This window comes from Bubalus bubalis, chromosome 4, assembly GCF_019923935.1.
Source record: "Bubalus bubalis isolate 160015118507 breed Murrah chromosome 4, NDDB_SH_1, whole genome shotgun sequence".
Lineage (NCBI taxonomy): Eukaryota > Metazoa > Chordata > Mammalia > Artiodactyla > Bovidae > Bubalus > Bubalus bubalis.
In genome coordinates, this window is record NC_059160.1 from 48,382,218 (window position 1) to 48,396,931 (window position 14,714).

The 14,714-nt window shown below is 42.6% G+C and overlaps 1 long non-coding RNA gene across 1 annotated transcript in view; it reads right to left on the minus strand.

Annotated features, from left to right (window-relative positions):
- Positions 1-326: 326 nt before the first annotated feature.
- LOC123333228 overlaps positions 327-14,714 on the minus strand; it is a 37,999-nt gene continuing 23,611 nt past the window's right edge. Inside the window, exons 2-3 of the long non-coding RNA XR_006550440.1 lie at positions 3,687-3,909; positions 327-464 (exon numbers count right to left, since the gene is read on the minus strand). This is a non-coding gene — a long non-coding RNA (uncharacterized LOC123333228). The remainder of the gene's footprint in view (positions 465-3,686; positions 3,910-14,714) is intronic.

Genomic DNA, 14,714 nt, shown 5'->3' on the forward strand with positions numbered 1-14,714 from the left:
AGAGTAAAATCCAGCAAGTTAGAGAGGCTTCTGTGGGATCACAGCATGAATAAATGGCGAAGCAGGGGTTTTGAGCTTTACACTCCAGTGCCCATTTCTGTGTTCTCTCCAGCTACTTCTCTCCAGTGTTTGGCTTCAGCTTGTTTGAACAGTCAACCAATTTCCAAAAGTGCTGGAATCTGTGAAAGGTTTAAATAATAAAGGCAGTCCCCACAGGTGTTATCCACACCATGCCTAAGAATCTCTTCTCATATCCTCCAGATGTATAAAAACCACATTTGAAAAATTCAAGGAGCCACATGTCTCTCGGTAGATTAGTTCTGCGGGAGAATTACAGCTGATAAATTCTTGGCTTGCCTTGCTGACAGTTCCCTGCTCAGCTGGTAGAGGAAGCAGCAAGAACTGCCATTCTGGACTTGATTTAGATCAATAAGGAAACACTGGCTGCTTGTCTGGCAATGACACTGAAATGAAAGAAACAGATCAGCGTGGGGTAAAAGGAAGAAGCCCCAGCACTCACCTCCTGGGGCTCTAAACTTTGATAACGCAGATGTCAAAAGTAAGGCAAAAAAATGGACATGATACCAGAAACTGACTCTTCAAAAAAGCAAAACATTTAAGATAGAAGACCCTAAAAATGAAATCTGACAATATAATTTACAATATTCCTAGTCAGAGATGAAAGAAAGAGACATCTTAAGAAATTAATACAGCTGCCTAGGTGGGGTCTATATCTTAGGTAGGGTCCTTTTGGGCAGAAACAACAAATCACTTTGAACAAACTTTAGAAGAATCAAAGAAAGCAGAATACGTTAAAAGGATTCTGGGAAATATCACAAAATCCACAGGCAGCTAAGTCCCTTTAGTGCTTCTGGATTTCAAACAGTAAACTCAGATATGCAAGAAATATTGCATCAATGTACATCTGGTTGTGGTTCTCCCATTTGCCAGGCTGAAGGGGTATAAAATCTTGGTTATCTGGGGGACATCCTTGCCCATCTTTGTCCATGGAGCACCAGAGAAGAGAGGAGGTCTCTCTGGTCTTTGGTTAGCAGTTCTCAGTTTCCATCTGTTGTTCTATTTTTTTCCTATCATCCCAGTCTGCACTTCAGGTCTTGAAACTCTGTTACTTCCTTGCTGAATCACATAAGATTCAATATGGCTATATACAAAACTTAAAAACAAAATAGCAATGGATTAAGATAGAAGTCTAAGGGGCTTCCCTGATGGCTCAGCAGGTAAAGAATCCGCCTGTGATGCAGGAGACCCAGGTTTGATTCCTGGGTCAGGAAGATCCCCTGGAGAAGGAAACATAACCCACTCCCATACTCTTGCCCCAAAAGTCTATTTCCCTCTCATATTAAAAAAAAAAAAAAAAAAAAGGAAATCCAGTCACTTTTACAGGGATGACCAGCTAAAATTTGGCATTCTTTTCCTGAATAAGAAAAAAAGACTGGAGATTGGGAAGCTGCTAGCAGTCTGACATCCCTGCCGTCCTCTGGGCCTAGGGACTTCTAGTGAAGCTCAGGAGCAGAGTCCTGTTTTCCCAGATTCATGAAGAAGGCAGTGGTCCCCTCTGAGGCTCGGCCCATCCTCAGACACCGCTTCAGAGTATTGCACAAACTGCTGCTCTGCCAGGCCACCCTAATCTCTACTGTCTACATGGTCTGCTCCTCCCAACACACACAGTATCCTACATGGTGCTCCTCTCCCTCATCTCATCCTCTGGGGTACTGTTCTTCAATTAGTTTGGGTCTTCAGGGGGAAAAAAAACTATGATAATAAAAATAACTTGCACTTATTAGTTCCTTTATGACATGATAATGATTGTTCTAAGAATGTTATGTTTTTACTTAATTTAATTGTCACACTAACACCACGAGATAGGCAGCATTATCTCTACCTTACAGATGGGACAACAGGTAGATTAAGTTATTTGCCCAGGTTCACAGCCAGGAAGTGATACAATATCTTCCAAATCAGATGGCCCAGCTGGAGAACATTTGCTATTATTCACCACCCTATACTGCTTCTGTGTTATCTTTAGGCAGCTCTTGCTTTCTACCCTATAATATGAACAGCAGTAATCCAGCAACTACCTCATAGTGGGAGCAGGGACACACAGAAATGCAAATTGAAGTTTCAAAAAATAATCCTGCCATAATTTGCTCTATATAAGTGAAACTCGCTCAGTCATGTCCGACTCTTTGTGACTCCATGGACTGTAGTCCACCAGGCTCCTCTGTCCATTGAATTCTCCAGGCAAAATACTGGAGTGGGTTGCCATTCCCTTCTCCAGGAGATCTTCCCGACCCAGGGATTGAATCCGGGTCCCCTGCATTGCAGGCAGACTATGTACCATCTGAGCCACCAGGGAAGCCATGATTTGCTAGGACTTGGAAAGTCATCAGGAGCTCATCTCCTTGGTTCACCGTCTGTATGTCATTCTGTACATCTGTCCATTTTCCTCTCTCACCAATTCATTGTGTACAGTCCAATTATGCTGCATTGCACAACCTCTGAGGTCCCAATCTTTCCATTCAAGCAGTCAACCCAGACTAAAAGACCAACTCATTCTCAGCTCCAAATTGCTGGGAGAAAGAGTTTGATTCCCTAGGTGTCCATCCTTTGTCCAGCCTGCAGTCAAGAGGGGTGATGACCTCACATCAACCCTACATCTGGTGGTAGGCTCAGAGAGAGTGACCTCAGAAAGAATCGCCTAGGTTCTGTTTTCTTAAATAGAAGCATCTGTACAAAATCCAGAGAAAGGGAATCATAGCCAAACAACAATGACAAATTACTGAACCCAAAAGAATTTTTCCAGGAAAAGCAGAGGTTGACATAATTGTAAATAATACAACAAAGCAAACAAAGAAAGGAATAGACTCACTTCTTTATGGCAGATATTAGAATGTTATCACATGAAACAGAGGAAAGTAAATGATTCAAGTCCTACTTTGCTTCACTGCCAAGGGGAATAATTATAACAATAAATGGTAGAAAAACTGTCTTTAAAAGGACACTTCCTAGAAGATAAAAGATGATAATAAAAGAGCATTTAACATACTTTAAATTCCCAGGACCAGAATAATTACATCTCAGGGCACAAAATGTATTAACAAAATGTATCTTTGTTGATGCAGTCAACATTTCTGCTCTTTAAGAAATGATGGAGAAGGACAGTTAGGCTGGAAGACTGGGGGAAGGTAAAGGTCATTCTGTTTTACCAATAAGGTAAAAAAGAGGACTTTTAGAAATAACTATTAATGTTTTTGAAATTAGAACAAAAAAAACGGAAGGAAATATCATTAAAAACATGGTTTATAAGCATTTAAAAACTTTAAAAGATTATTAGGAGCTAGAAAAAATAACATGATTAATTTATTCATTTGTCAAACATCTATTGACTACATAATACATGTGTTGACTGAAAAAATACACAACCTAAAAGTTGAGAATTATGTTTTATTTGGTGAACTCGCTGAGGACTTAAGCCCAGAAGGTAGCCTCTCAGAGAGCTCTGTGGGACAGCTCTGAAGAGGTGAAGGAGGAGCCAGGATATATAGGAGTTTTTACAAAATAACAGGTAGTCAAAGAGTACTGGTAATTAAAGAAAACTAGACACCTCAAGTTAATGAATTTAATCCTTTTATACATATAGGAAGATGCAAGAATCTGGGCCTTACCTTTGATGTGCTCCTTAACTATATAGGGCCAGGATCCTGCTTTTCTCCATCCTGAAGCCCCTCAGGGGCACAGTAGAGGCTGCTGCAGTGGCTGATGGCTTGATGGCTGCAACACCATTTGTTTACTGGTATGGCAGGGGTCAGTCTTCATCCACATGTGCCAGACAGAGAAGTTATAAAAATATATAACTTGGACTTCCCTGGTGGTCCAGTCCAGTCAATCCTAAAGGAAATCAGTCCTGAATATTCATTGTAAGGACTATGCTGAAGCTCCAATACTTTGGCCACCTGATGAGAAGAACTGATTCCTTAGAAAAGATTCTGATGCTGGGAAAGATTGAAGGCAGGAGGAGAAGGGGACGACAGAGGATAAGATGGTTGGATGGTGTCACTGACTCGATAGACATGAGTTTGAGCAAGCTCTGGGAGTTGGTGATGGACAGGGAAGCCTGGCATGCTGCAGTTCATGGGGTCGCAAAGAGTCGGACACGACTGTGTGACTGAACTGAACTGGTGGTCCAGTGGTTAAGGATCTACCTGCCAATGCAGGGGACACTGGTCTGATCTCTAATCCAGGAAGATTCCACATGCCATGGGGGAACTAAACCCACCTACCACAACTATTGAAGCCCAAGTGCTCTAGAGCCCATGTTCTGCAACAAGAGAAGCCATAGCAATGAGAAGCTCCAGCCTGCTGCAACTAGAGAAAGCCCGTCTATGGCAAAGAAGACCTAGCCAAATAAATAAATTAATTATTTAATTATATATATGTATGTGTACACACACACACAGATATGATGATTTCAAAATGTGGTGCTGGAGAAGACTCTTGAGAGTCCCTTGGACTGCAAGGATATCAAACCAGTCAATCATAAAGGAAATCAACCATGACTTGTCATTGGAAGGTCTGATGCTGAAGCTCAAGCTCCAATACTTTGGCCACCTGATGCAAAGAGCTGACTCACTGGAAAAGACCCTGATGCTGGGAAAAATTGAAGGCACAAGGAGAAGGGGGCAACAGAGGATAAGATGGTTGGATGGCATCACTGATTAAATGGACATGAGTTTGAGCAAACTCAGGGATATAGCGAAGGACAGGGGGCCTGGGTTGCTGTAGTTCATGGGGTTGTAAAGAGTTGGACACAGTTGAGCAATTAGTAGCATTTTCCTAGCAAAAATTCATAACTAGCCTCACTGTATTTTTTGATACTTTTACTAGCTTGGTAGGGTTACATTTAAATTCCAGTAAGCCCTTTGAAATGGGCTTTGAAATGGATAGCTTACAGATAAGATGAGGATATATGGACTGACTGGTATTTGTTAAATCACCATAAACAAACGCCGTTGACAACTTGTCAGTCTGACCACAGTGAACTTCTCTGAGGCCCAGGCATATTGTTTCCCAGCTGATGGGGACAAGGAGTGAGCTGAAAGGCTGTGTTGATTCCCAGCACCAAGGTGAGAGATCAGTGGAGGAAACTGATCTGGCAACAGAGGCCAGGTTTGGAATTTTAACAAAGTTGAATAATAGCATCCCTCTTCTAAGCTTTTGAATTAGGTGAGAGAGGTGAAAATATAAGTAAAGGGAGAACAAAAGTTCTATTTCGTTTACCAAGAAAAGGTGATATTGGTAAATGTGCCACAAAGGCCAGCTGAATCCCTAATGTCAAGCCCTGAAATAGAGAGATTCGTCTACCTCGTCGCAGCTCGTGGGGGATGTCGGCCAGACTGCCTGTGTGAGGGCAGCCCTGTTCTGTGTTTCACATGGTTCTGAGAGAAAACGAGAGGAAAGTTCTGGGTTACTCATGCCCAGTTTCTTCTTCAAAAATCACAAATCCCAGACTTCCCTGGTGGCCCAGGGTGGAGAGTCTGCCTGCCAATGCAGGAGATGTGGGTTCGATCCTTGGTCTGGGAGGATTCCACATGCCACGAGGCAAATAAGCCCATATGCCACAACTACTGAGTCCATGCTCTGGAGCCCGTGAACCACAACTACTGAGCCCCTGTGCTGAGACTCCTGAAGCCTAGGCACCCTAGAGCCCATGCCCTGCAACAAGAGAAGCCATCACAGTGAGAAGCCTGTGCACCACAAACAGAGGAAGATCCAGCACAGTCAAAAATAAATAATTTTTTTTTTTAATTACAAATCCCACAAAAAGAGGATACTTAAGGCCTGGTGTGTTTGACTTGTGGAGCTACCTCCACATGGAAGAACCCATCAGGAGTAAAGAAGAAAGCTGTCTTTCTCAACAACAAGCTCCAGAAGGAGGACACAAGTGGTCCATATTCAAAGGAACACCGTAATCCTTCTTACCGCCAAACTTAAGCACTTGGCTCCAGGACATTCAATTGAGTGGGTGCAATATCAAGGGTCCAAGTGAGCATACAAGCATGCTAAGTCACTTCAGTTGTTTCTGACTTTTTGCAACCCCATGGGCTGAAGCCAGCCTGGCTCCTCCGTCCGTTGTATTCTCCAGACAAGAATACTGCAGTGGATTGCCATTTCCTTCTCCAGGGGATCTTCCTGACCCAGGGATTGAACCCATGTCCCTTATGTCTCCTTCATTGGCAGGTGGGTTCTTTACCACTAGCGCCACCTGGAAATATCAAGTAGTGAGCAATCAGATTTAGTCATGGGTCAAAAAATCAAAGAGGGGTTTCCAGTCTTGCGGGGGAAAGATGTGGCCAAAATGAGGATTGATGTTAACTAAATCAGTGGTCTGTGATTCAAACTGATTTTCTGCGCCAGAGGTAGGGGCTTTTAGAGGAGCTGCTGCTGCTAAGTCACTTCAGTCGTGTCCGACTCTGTGCGACCCCATAGGCGGCAGCCCATCAGGCTCCCCCGTCCCTGGGATTCTCCAGGCAACAACACTGGAGTGGGTTGCCATTTCCTTCTCCAATCAGAATTTCTAGCACCGTCTCAATTTCTCAGCATTTGCAGACACTTCGTGGGTATTTGTTGCACACAAGGCACCAGTTTTAGGTTGTCCATAGCCAGTTCCATCATGAACAGCTGGACACATGTCCAGCTTCCACAATCAGTAGAAAATTCCTTAATCTTTACACCTTCTAAATTGGAAGATCCCAATTCATCATTGTAAGGATGTTTAGAGAATTCTGACTATTCAATTAAAACACTGACTCGGGAAGAACAAATTTATCACTCAAGATTGCTTTCCATGTTCATTAGACAAAAACACATCATAGGCAAAGTTTTAACTTTAATCTTTCAACCTGAAAGAGGAATACCAATTCATTCTCGGGTTGAATGCATCTCTGGAAAATATTTCTACATGGTTTGTGACAGCATTTTGATGTGATTTTTCAAACACTATCAATAATATATCATTAGTTTCTTTATCTGACAGTGGGAGAAAATAATTATCATGATGACTGGAATTTCTTTACAGTTTGGTCTTCTTAAGAAATTCTGCTATCTTGTCCTAAATATTAAAAATTATAATCTTTTATCTCTGAAATGATAGATTCAGTTTATTCAAGATATTGACTCCCATTTTGAAATATATCAATTCATTCCAAGTAATTGAAGTAATCAAGTCACAAAGAAATGTTTCATTTTTATCCCTAACTTTAAAAAAAAAAGAACATTTTGTTTTTATCAGCCCCTATGCATCAGCATGAAAAGAACAATAGAGTTTTGTATACATCAACCATTTTTTCAACACATAGCACCAGAAAATTCACACATACAGGCTTTCATTCATCATGGTAAAAATTTCCATTTTTTTTCAACGTTGGATCAAGATTGGGAGGCATATTGTTGGCTACTGATGAGCCTCTGGGAATAAAATATTCTAAAAAATATATGTGCTCTATTGGTATGGGTCCTCTGCATCTGTACTGTCCTTCTCATGGCTCAAAAAATCACTTTAATTTAAATGAAAAAAGTTTTCTTACAACACAAGCTTTCAATGATCAGAGGTTACTGCATGCTTTTATGTCATATATGTGGAAAAGAGCAGAACTCTATGGGCCCTTCTCATCCCCATCCATGTCCTCTGTCTGCCTTTTATATGTAGAAAAACCTTAGTTAGCTTCCTAGGCCTTCCCCAATTTCCAAAGAATAAACTTAAACATAAAAGTGAGAAAATTCAGAAAGAAAGAAAAACAAAGACAAATAATAATAGCTTAGCTATTAAATAATTTCAAGGACCTTTAGTTTCTCAAGAGCTATAGATAACATCCTTAGCCATGTATTTTGAGCTGTTCTGCAGATACTGAAACCCCTAACAAGTGGAAGAAGTTTACTGTACACTGCCCACAAGCACATAGACCCCAAACCCGCTGGAATCAGTTTAATGATGTTGACTCCTGATTACCTCACCAGCAACCAATCAGAAGAATGTCCACGAACTGATGAGCCAAAATCTCCCTCTCTCACCAAGTCTTTATAAACTTTCCCCTGGAAGCCATTCAAGGAGTTTAGGTCTTTTAAGCCCTATCTGCCTGGACTCCTCTCTTGGAGCCTTGCAATACACTGCATGTTCCTTCACCCACAACCCGGTCTCAGTAGATTGGCTTTACCAGGAGCAGGCAGGTGGACCCAAGTTTGTTTTGGTAACACATGCACTATACATGTTTAAGGAGTTGACTCATGTTCTGCAAACCAGTGTGGTGATGCTGCTGCTGCTGCTGCTGCTAAGTCACTTCAGTCGTGTCTGACTCTGTGCGACCCCATAGATGGCAGCCCACCAGGCTCCCCCATCCCTGGGATTCTCCTGGCAAGAACACTGGAGTGGGTTGCCATTTCCTTCTCCAATGAATGAAAGTGAAAAGTGAAAGTGAGGTCACTCAGTCGTGTCCGACCCTCAGCGACCCCATGGACTGCAGCCTTCCAGGCTCCTCTGTCCAGGGGATTTTCCAGGAAAGAGTACTGGAGTGGGGTGCCATTGCCTTCTCCGAGTGTGATGAGCTACATGTAAAGCAAAGCATACACTAGAAATGTACACCTAGTAATTCTTCTTCACATTTTTTTTTTACAGTTGATAAGATGTAAGGTCAAAAAAAAAAACAAAAACAAAAACAAAACACAGAGACATTTCTTTGCCAACAAAGACCCATCTAGTCAAAGCTATGGTTTTTCCAGTAGTCATGTATGATGTGAGAGTCAGACTGTAAAGAAAGCTGAGCACCGAAGAATTGATGCTTTTGAACTGTGGTGTTGGAGATGACTCTTGAGAATCTCTTGGACTGCAAGATCCAACCAGTCCATCCTAAGGGAAGTTGGTCCTGAATATTCATTGGAAGGACTGATGCTGAAGCTGAAACTCCAACAGTTCAGCCACCTGATGCGAAGAGCTGACTCATTAGAAAAGACCCTGATGCTGGGAAAGACTGAAGGTGGGAGGAGAAGGGGACGACAGAGGATAAGATGGTTGGATGGCATCACCAACTCAATGGAAATGAGTTTGAGTAAACTCCGGGAGTTGGTGATGGACAGGGAGGCCTGGCATGCTGCAGTCCATGGAGTCACAAAGAGTCAGACATGACTGAGCAACTGATCTGAACTGAAGGTCCAAAAATGTTATATGGTGAAAGAATTTTGCAACTTTTTTGTTTATTTTGGCCCTTCCTTAATCCAAAATTCACTGACTTTTTGACTAGTTTGATAACATTTTCAGCAGTGGTATGATTGGTATAAAGTTTGAATAATGCCTCTGGAGTTTGGAACTCTTTTCTCCATTTGTATATACAATTCACTTATATATCATACTATTAAGCATTATTTGGTGCAAGGACTGAGGGGAGAAAACGTGACTGGATTACCAAAGAGGTCACTATTTTATTTCAAAATAGTACATTTCTATGGCTATCTATCAGTAGTTGCAAGGATTCAAAACTGACAGTTCCCTAGGCAGCAGAAGTAAATGGAATGCAAGCTCAATAAAATACACTTTCAGATACTCACTATTATATTTAATATTTTTTGGCTGAGGATTTATTATTCACTCTGTGTTGTATGGAGACCTTTCCTTAACTTATATTTATAATGTTATTTTGAACTCCTCTTCACCATGTATTGTATGGAGATCTCTCCACAATTTACATTTGTAATACCATTACTATTTTCATTATTTTTATGTTTCAAAAAAGTACTTTTGAATCAGTAGTATTTTGCACTTTGCAGAATTTAGCCCAAAGCAGAATAGTTCTTGTCATCACTTTTTAAAATATGACAGCACTCTAAATGTTGTCTTCATGGTTGTCATTAAGAAATTAGAAAAAAAAAATAGGAAAAAAAAAAAAAGAAATTAGAGAGAAATTAGAGAAGATGTAGGAAACTAGCATAGAGCCAGACACACAGTAAGCAGCTCCATAAATGACAGTAAAGGCCAAGAGAGGTGCCTTCACAGAAGTAAACGGGAGCATGAAGACAACATTCAGATAAATGGCTTTTTCCAATTTAATCTTCCAGATAACCCCACAAGCTTGATTCTACATTCTCCTCCCCTGGATGCTGTAGCCTAAGGGCTTACTGTAAATGTCACTTCTCAGGGAAAGTTTTCACAACTCTCTACCCCAGTCCCCAAACAAGGCTAGATAATCTTGTTCTATGCTCCTATTCAATTCTGTAATTTCTACCTCATGGCACTTAATTTCTGGTTGATGCTTTGTTATCTTTACTCCCTCATTGGATTACATGTTTTATGAGGGTAGTGACTGTGCCTGTTTTGTTCAATGTTATACCCTTCGTAGCTTAGACAGTGATTAGTTTAAAAAAAAAAATAGAGCATTGTAAAGATTGGGTAAATGAATGCATGAATAAAATTGGGGTCCAGAGTTTTTTGAGATGCTAAAAATCTCATAGTCTACAAATCTCAGTCTGGGAGGTGTCTAGAGCTACATACTTATACTGAAGTCCTAATGCCAGGTACCTCAGAATGTGATGTTAGGAAATAGGGTCATTGTAGGTGTGATTACATGTATCTAGATCAGGTCATGCTGGAGTAGGATGGCCCTTAATCCAAAATGACTAGCGTCCTTATAAAAATGAGGAATTCTGACACAGAGATACACACAAGGGGGGCATCCCCTGAAGAAGAAGGCAGGGACTTCCCTGGTGGTCCAGTGGCCAAGACTCCATGCTCTCAATGCATGGTGCCTGGGTTCAATCCCTGGTCAGGGAATTAAATCCCACATGCTGCAACTAAGAATTAGCATACTGCAACTAAAAAAAAGATACTGGGGGCTTCCCTGGTGGTTCAGTGGTAAAGAACCCACCTGCCAATGAAGGAGATGCAGGTTTGATCCCTAGTCGGGGAAGATTCCCCCATGCCACAGAGCAACTAAGCCCTTACACCACAACTATTGAGCCTGTGCTCCAGAGCCCTACAAGCCGCAACTACTGAAGCCCACACACCCTAGAGCCTGTGCTTTGCAACAGGAGAAGCCACCACAATGAGAATTCCATGGAGCAATGAGGACCCAGCACAACCATAAATAAAGTATTAAAAAGGAAAGATCCTGCATGCCACAAGACCTGGCGTAGTAAAAAAAAAAAAAAGGAAAAAAAAAACACAAAGGCAGAAATCAGTATGATGCTTGTCTAAGACTGCCAGTACACTACCAGAAGCTAGGAGACATGGGACAGATTCTCCCTTACAATCCATGGAAAGAACCAATTCTGCCACCACCTCAGACTTCTAGCCTATAGACTTATGAGAAAATGCATTTCTGTTTATAAGACCAGCTTGCAGTTCCTTGTTACAACAGCCCTAGCAAACTAATTCACATCCCTTGAGTTTGCTGTTCAGCCTTGTTAATCATTAAATTCAATTTATGTTTATCAAATGTCATCAAGATCTTCAACATTAATTTAGATCCTATAAGGGGAAAAAACATGAGAAATAAGAGCTGCTCTCCTTGGGGAATGTATATATGAAAAAAAGGAAGAAAAACTTAGTTTTTTCGGTTCCCAGAAGAAGTTCTGAGATTGTATCCATGTCAACCAAAATTATGTAGAACTGCTTTAAAAAGTAGAGGCCAAAACACTTGTTTACAGCATGAATCTATCTACTATTATGTGTTACCCAGCCAACACATATCTATTCCAGTTAAGAAATCTGCTTGGGAAGGGCATTGAGATTAGAAGCTTGGTTGGTGCAAATATATTGATTTTGGACAAGGGATATTTTTTAACAAGTGTTGGGGGAAAACAGGTCACCTGTCTCCACCACAGGTACATGACCGCCATAAGGTCTTTAGTGAGTCGGGGTTCCCATCTCCTAAGAGTGTTCCATGAACATATTGACAGTATCTATTACTTTTTTAAATTGATTTCTTTTTTTTTTTTTTTTTTTTTTTGGCCACACTGAGTGGCTTGTGGGATCTTAGTTCTCCAGTCAGGATCAAACTCATGCCCCCTGCAGTGGAAGTGCAGAGTCTTAACCACTGGACCACCAGGGAAGTCCATCTACTTATTATTCATTCTTTCCTCTAACAAATATTGGTGGAGAGCCTTGTCTGTGCCAGGCACTATACTAAGAGCTGGAACTTGAACAGTGAGAAAAACCCAGCTCCTGCCTTTGAGGAACACAGCATTAAGTGCTGCTATGAGGAATTGCAAGACGCTGTCATGAGAGTTCATAGATGAACATCTTAACTACCCTTGAGGAATCAGGAACAATCTCTAAGCTAATAGGATGGGGAGTGGGTGTATCTGGGGGAACATATTGTTTGAGGTGGAAGTAATAGGGTGTGCAAAAGTCCAGATTTGAGAGAAAGTGTATGCGTTCACCAAAAGAGATGGCAGGTGTTCATGTGTTCATGAACATGTGTTCATCTTCTTCTGTGAGAACATGTGTTCGTCTTCTTCATGAGAACACCAAAATCACAACTAGCTGCTAAACAGTCATTGACAGGAGAATGTTGGAATCCACCCAAAAAACATACCCCATGTCCAAGCACAAAGGAGAAGCTGCAACAAGATGGTAGGAGGGGCTCAATCACACTTAAAATCAAACCTCATACGCACCAGAGACACTTGTAGGGCGTAAACAAAACCTTGTGCAGGGACTTCCCTGGTGGCACATTGGATAAGAATCCAGCTGCCAAGGCAGGGGACACGGGTTCGATCCCTCATTGGGGAAGATCCCACATGCAGAGGAGAAACTAGGCCCATGCACCACAACTACTGAAGCCCATGCTCTCCAATGAAGAGTAGCCCCTGTTCCCCACAACTAGAGAAAGCCTATGTGCAGCAACAAAGGCCTGCTGCTGCTGCTGCTAAGTTGCTTCAGTCGTGTCCGACTCTGTGCGACCCCATAGATGGCAGCCCACCAGGCTCCCCCGTCCCTGGGATTCTCCAGGCAAGAACACTGGAGTGGGTTGCCATTTCCTTCTCCAATGCCTGAAAGTGAAAACTGAAAGTGAAGTCGCTCAGTCGTGTCTGACTCTTAGCGACCTCATGGACTGTAGCCTACTAGGCTCCTCCATCCACGGGATTTTCCAGGCAAGAGTACTGGAGTGAGGTGCCATCACCTTCTCTGAACAAAGGCCTAGCATGCCCCCAAATAAATACATTTTAAAAACAAAAACCTGTGTGCACCGGTACCCAGGGAAAGGAGCAGTGACCTTCACAACAGACTGAACCAGACCTGCCTGTGAGTGTTTGAGGGTCCCCTGCAGAGGCATGGGTCAGCAGTGGCCTGCCATGGGGGACAGGGCCTCTGGCAGCAGCAGTACTGGGAGGTGCAGTGTGTGGCTAAGCCCTCTTGGAGGAGGTCGCCATTAGCCCCACTTAAAGCCATCAGGTAGGCGATCCATAAACTGGAGAACAACTCTACTAAAGAAGTTCTCACACTGCTTCGAAAGTTCTAGGCCTACATCAGACTTCCCAGCTGATGGATCCAACAAAGGGACTGAGAATCCCCAGGGAATCTAACTTTGAAGGTCAGTGGGATTTGATTACAGAACTTCCAGAGGACTGGGTACACAGAGACTCTTGGAGGGCACAGACAAAGCCTTGTGCACACCAGGACCCAGGAGAAAGGAGCAGTGATCCCATAAGAGACTGAGTCAGACTTGCCTGTGTGTATTTGGGAGTTTCTGGCAGAGGCATGTGTCGGCAGTGGCCTGCGTGGGGTCAGGGGCACTGACTACAGCAGTCCTGGGAGGCACGGTGTGTTGGCATAAGTCCTTTTAGAGGAAGTCGCCATTACCCTAGCGTAGTTTGGCCTCAATGAAATTATGAGCCATGCTGTGTAGGGCCACCCAAGATGGACGGGTCATGGTGGAGAGCTCTGACAAAACCCCATGGTGGTCCATGGAGAAGGCAAAGGCAAACCACTTCAGCATTCTTGCCTTGAGAACCCCATGAAAAGTATGAAAAGTCAAAAAGATATGACACTGAAAGATGAACCCCCCAGGTTGATAGGTGTCCAATATGCTACTGGAGAAGAGTGGACAAATAGCACCAGAAGGAATGAAGAAGCTGAGCCAAAGAGGAAACGATGCCCAGCTGTGGATTTGTCTGGTGATGAAAGTAAAGTCCAATGTTGTAAAGAACAATACTGCATAGGAACCTAGAATGTTAGGTCCATCAGTTCAGTTCAGTTGCTCAGTCATGTCCAACTCTTTGTGACCCCATGGACTACAGCATGCCAGACTTCCCTGTCCACCACCAACTCCCAGAGCGTGCTCAAGTTCATGTCCATTGAGTCAGTGATGCTATCCAACCATCTCATCCTCTGTTGTCCCTTTCTCCTCCCACCTTCAATCTTTCCCAGCATCAGGGTCTTTTCCAATGAGTCAGCTCTTCACATCAGGTGGACAAAGCACTGGAGTTTCAGCTTCAGCATCAGTCCTTCCAATGAATATTCAAGAAAGATTTCCTTTAGGATGGACTGGTTGGATATCCTTGTTGTCCAAGGGACTCTCAAGCGTCTTCTCCAATGCCACAGTTCAAAAGCATCAATTCTTCCACGCTCAGCTTTCTTTACAGTCCGACTCTCACATCCATACATGACTACTGGAAAAACCATAGCTTTGACTAGATGGACCTTTGTT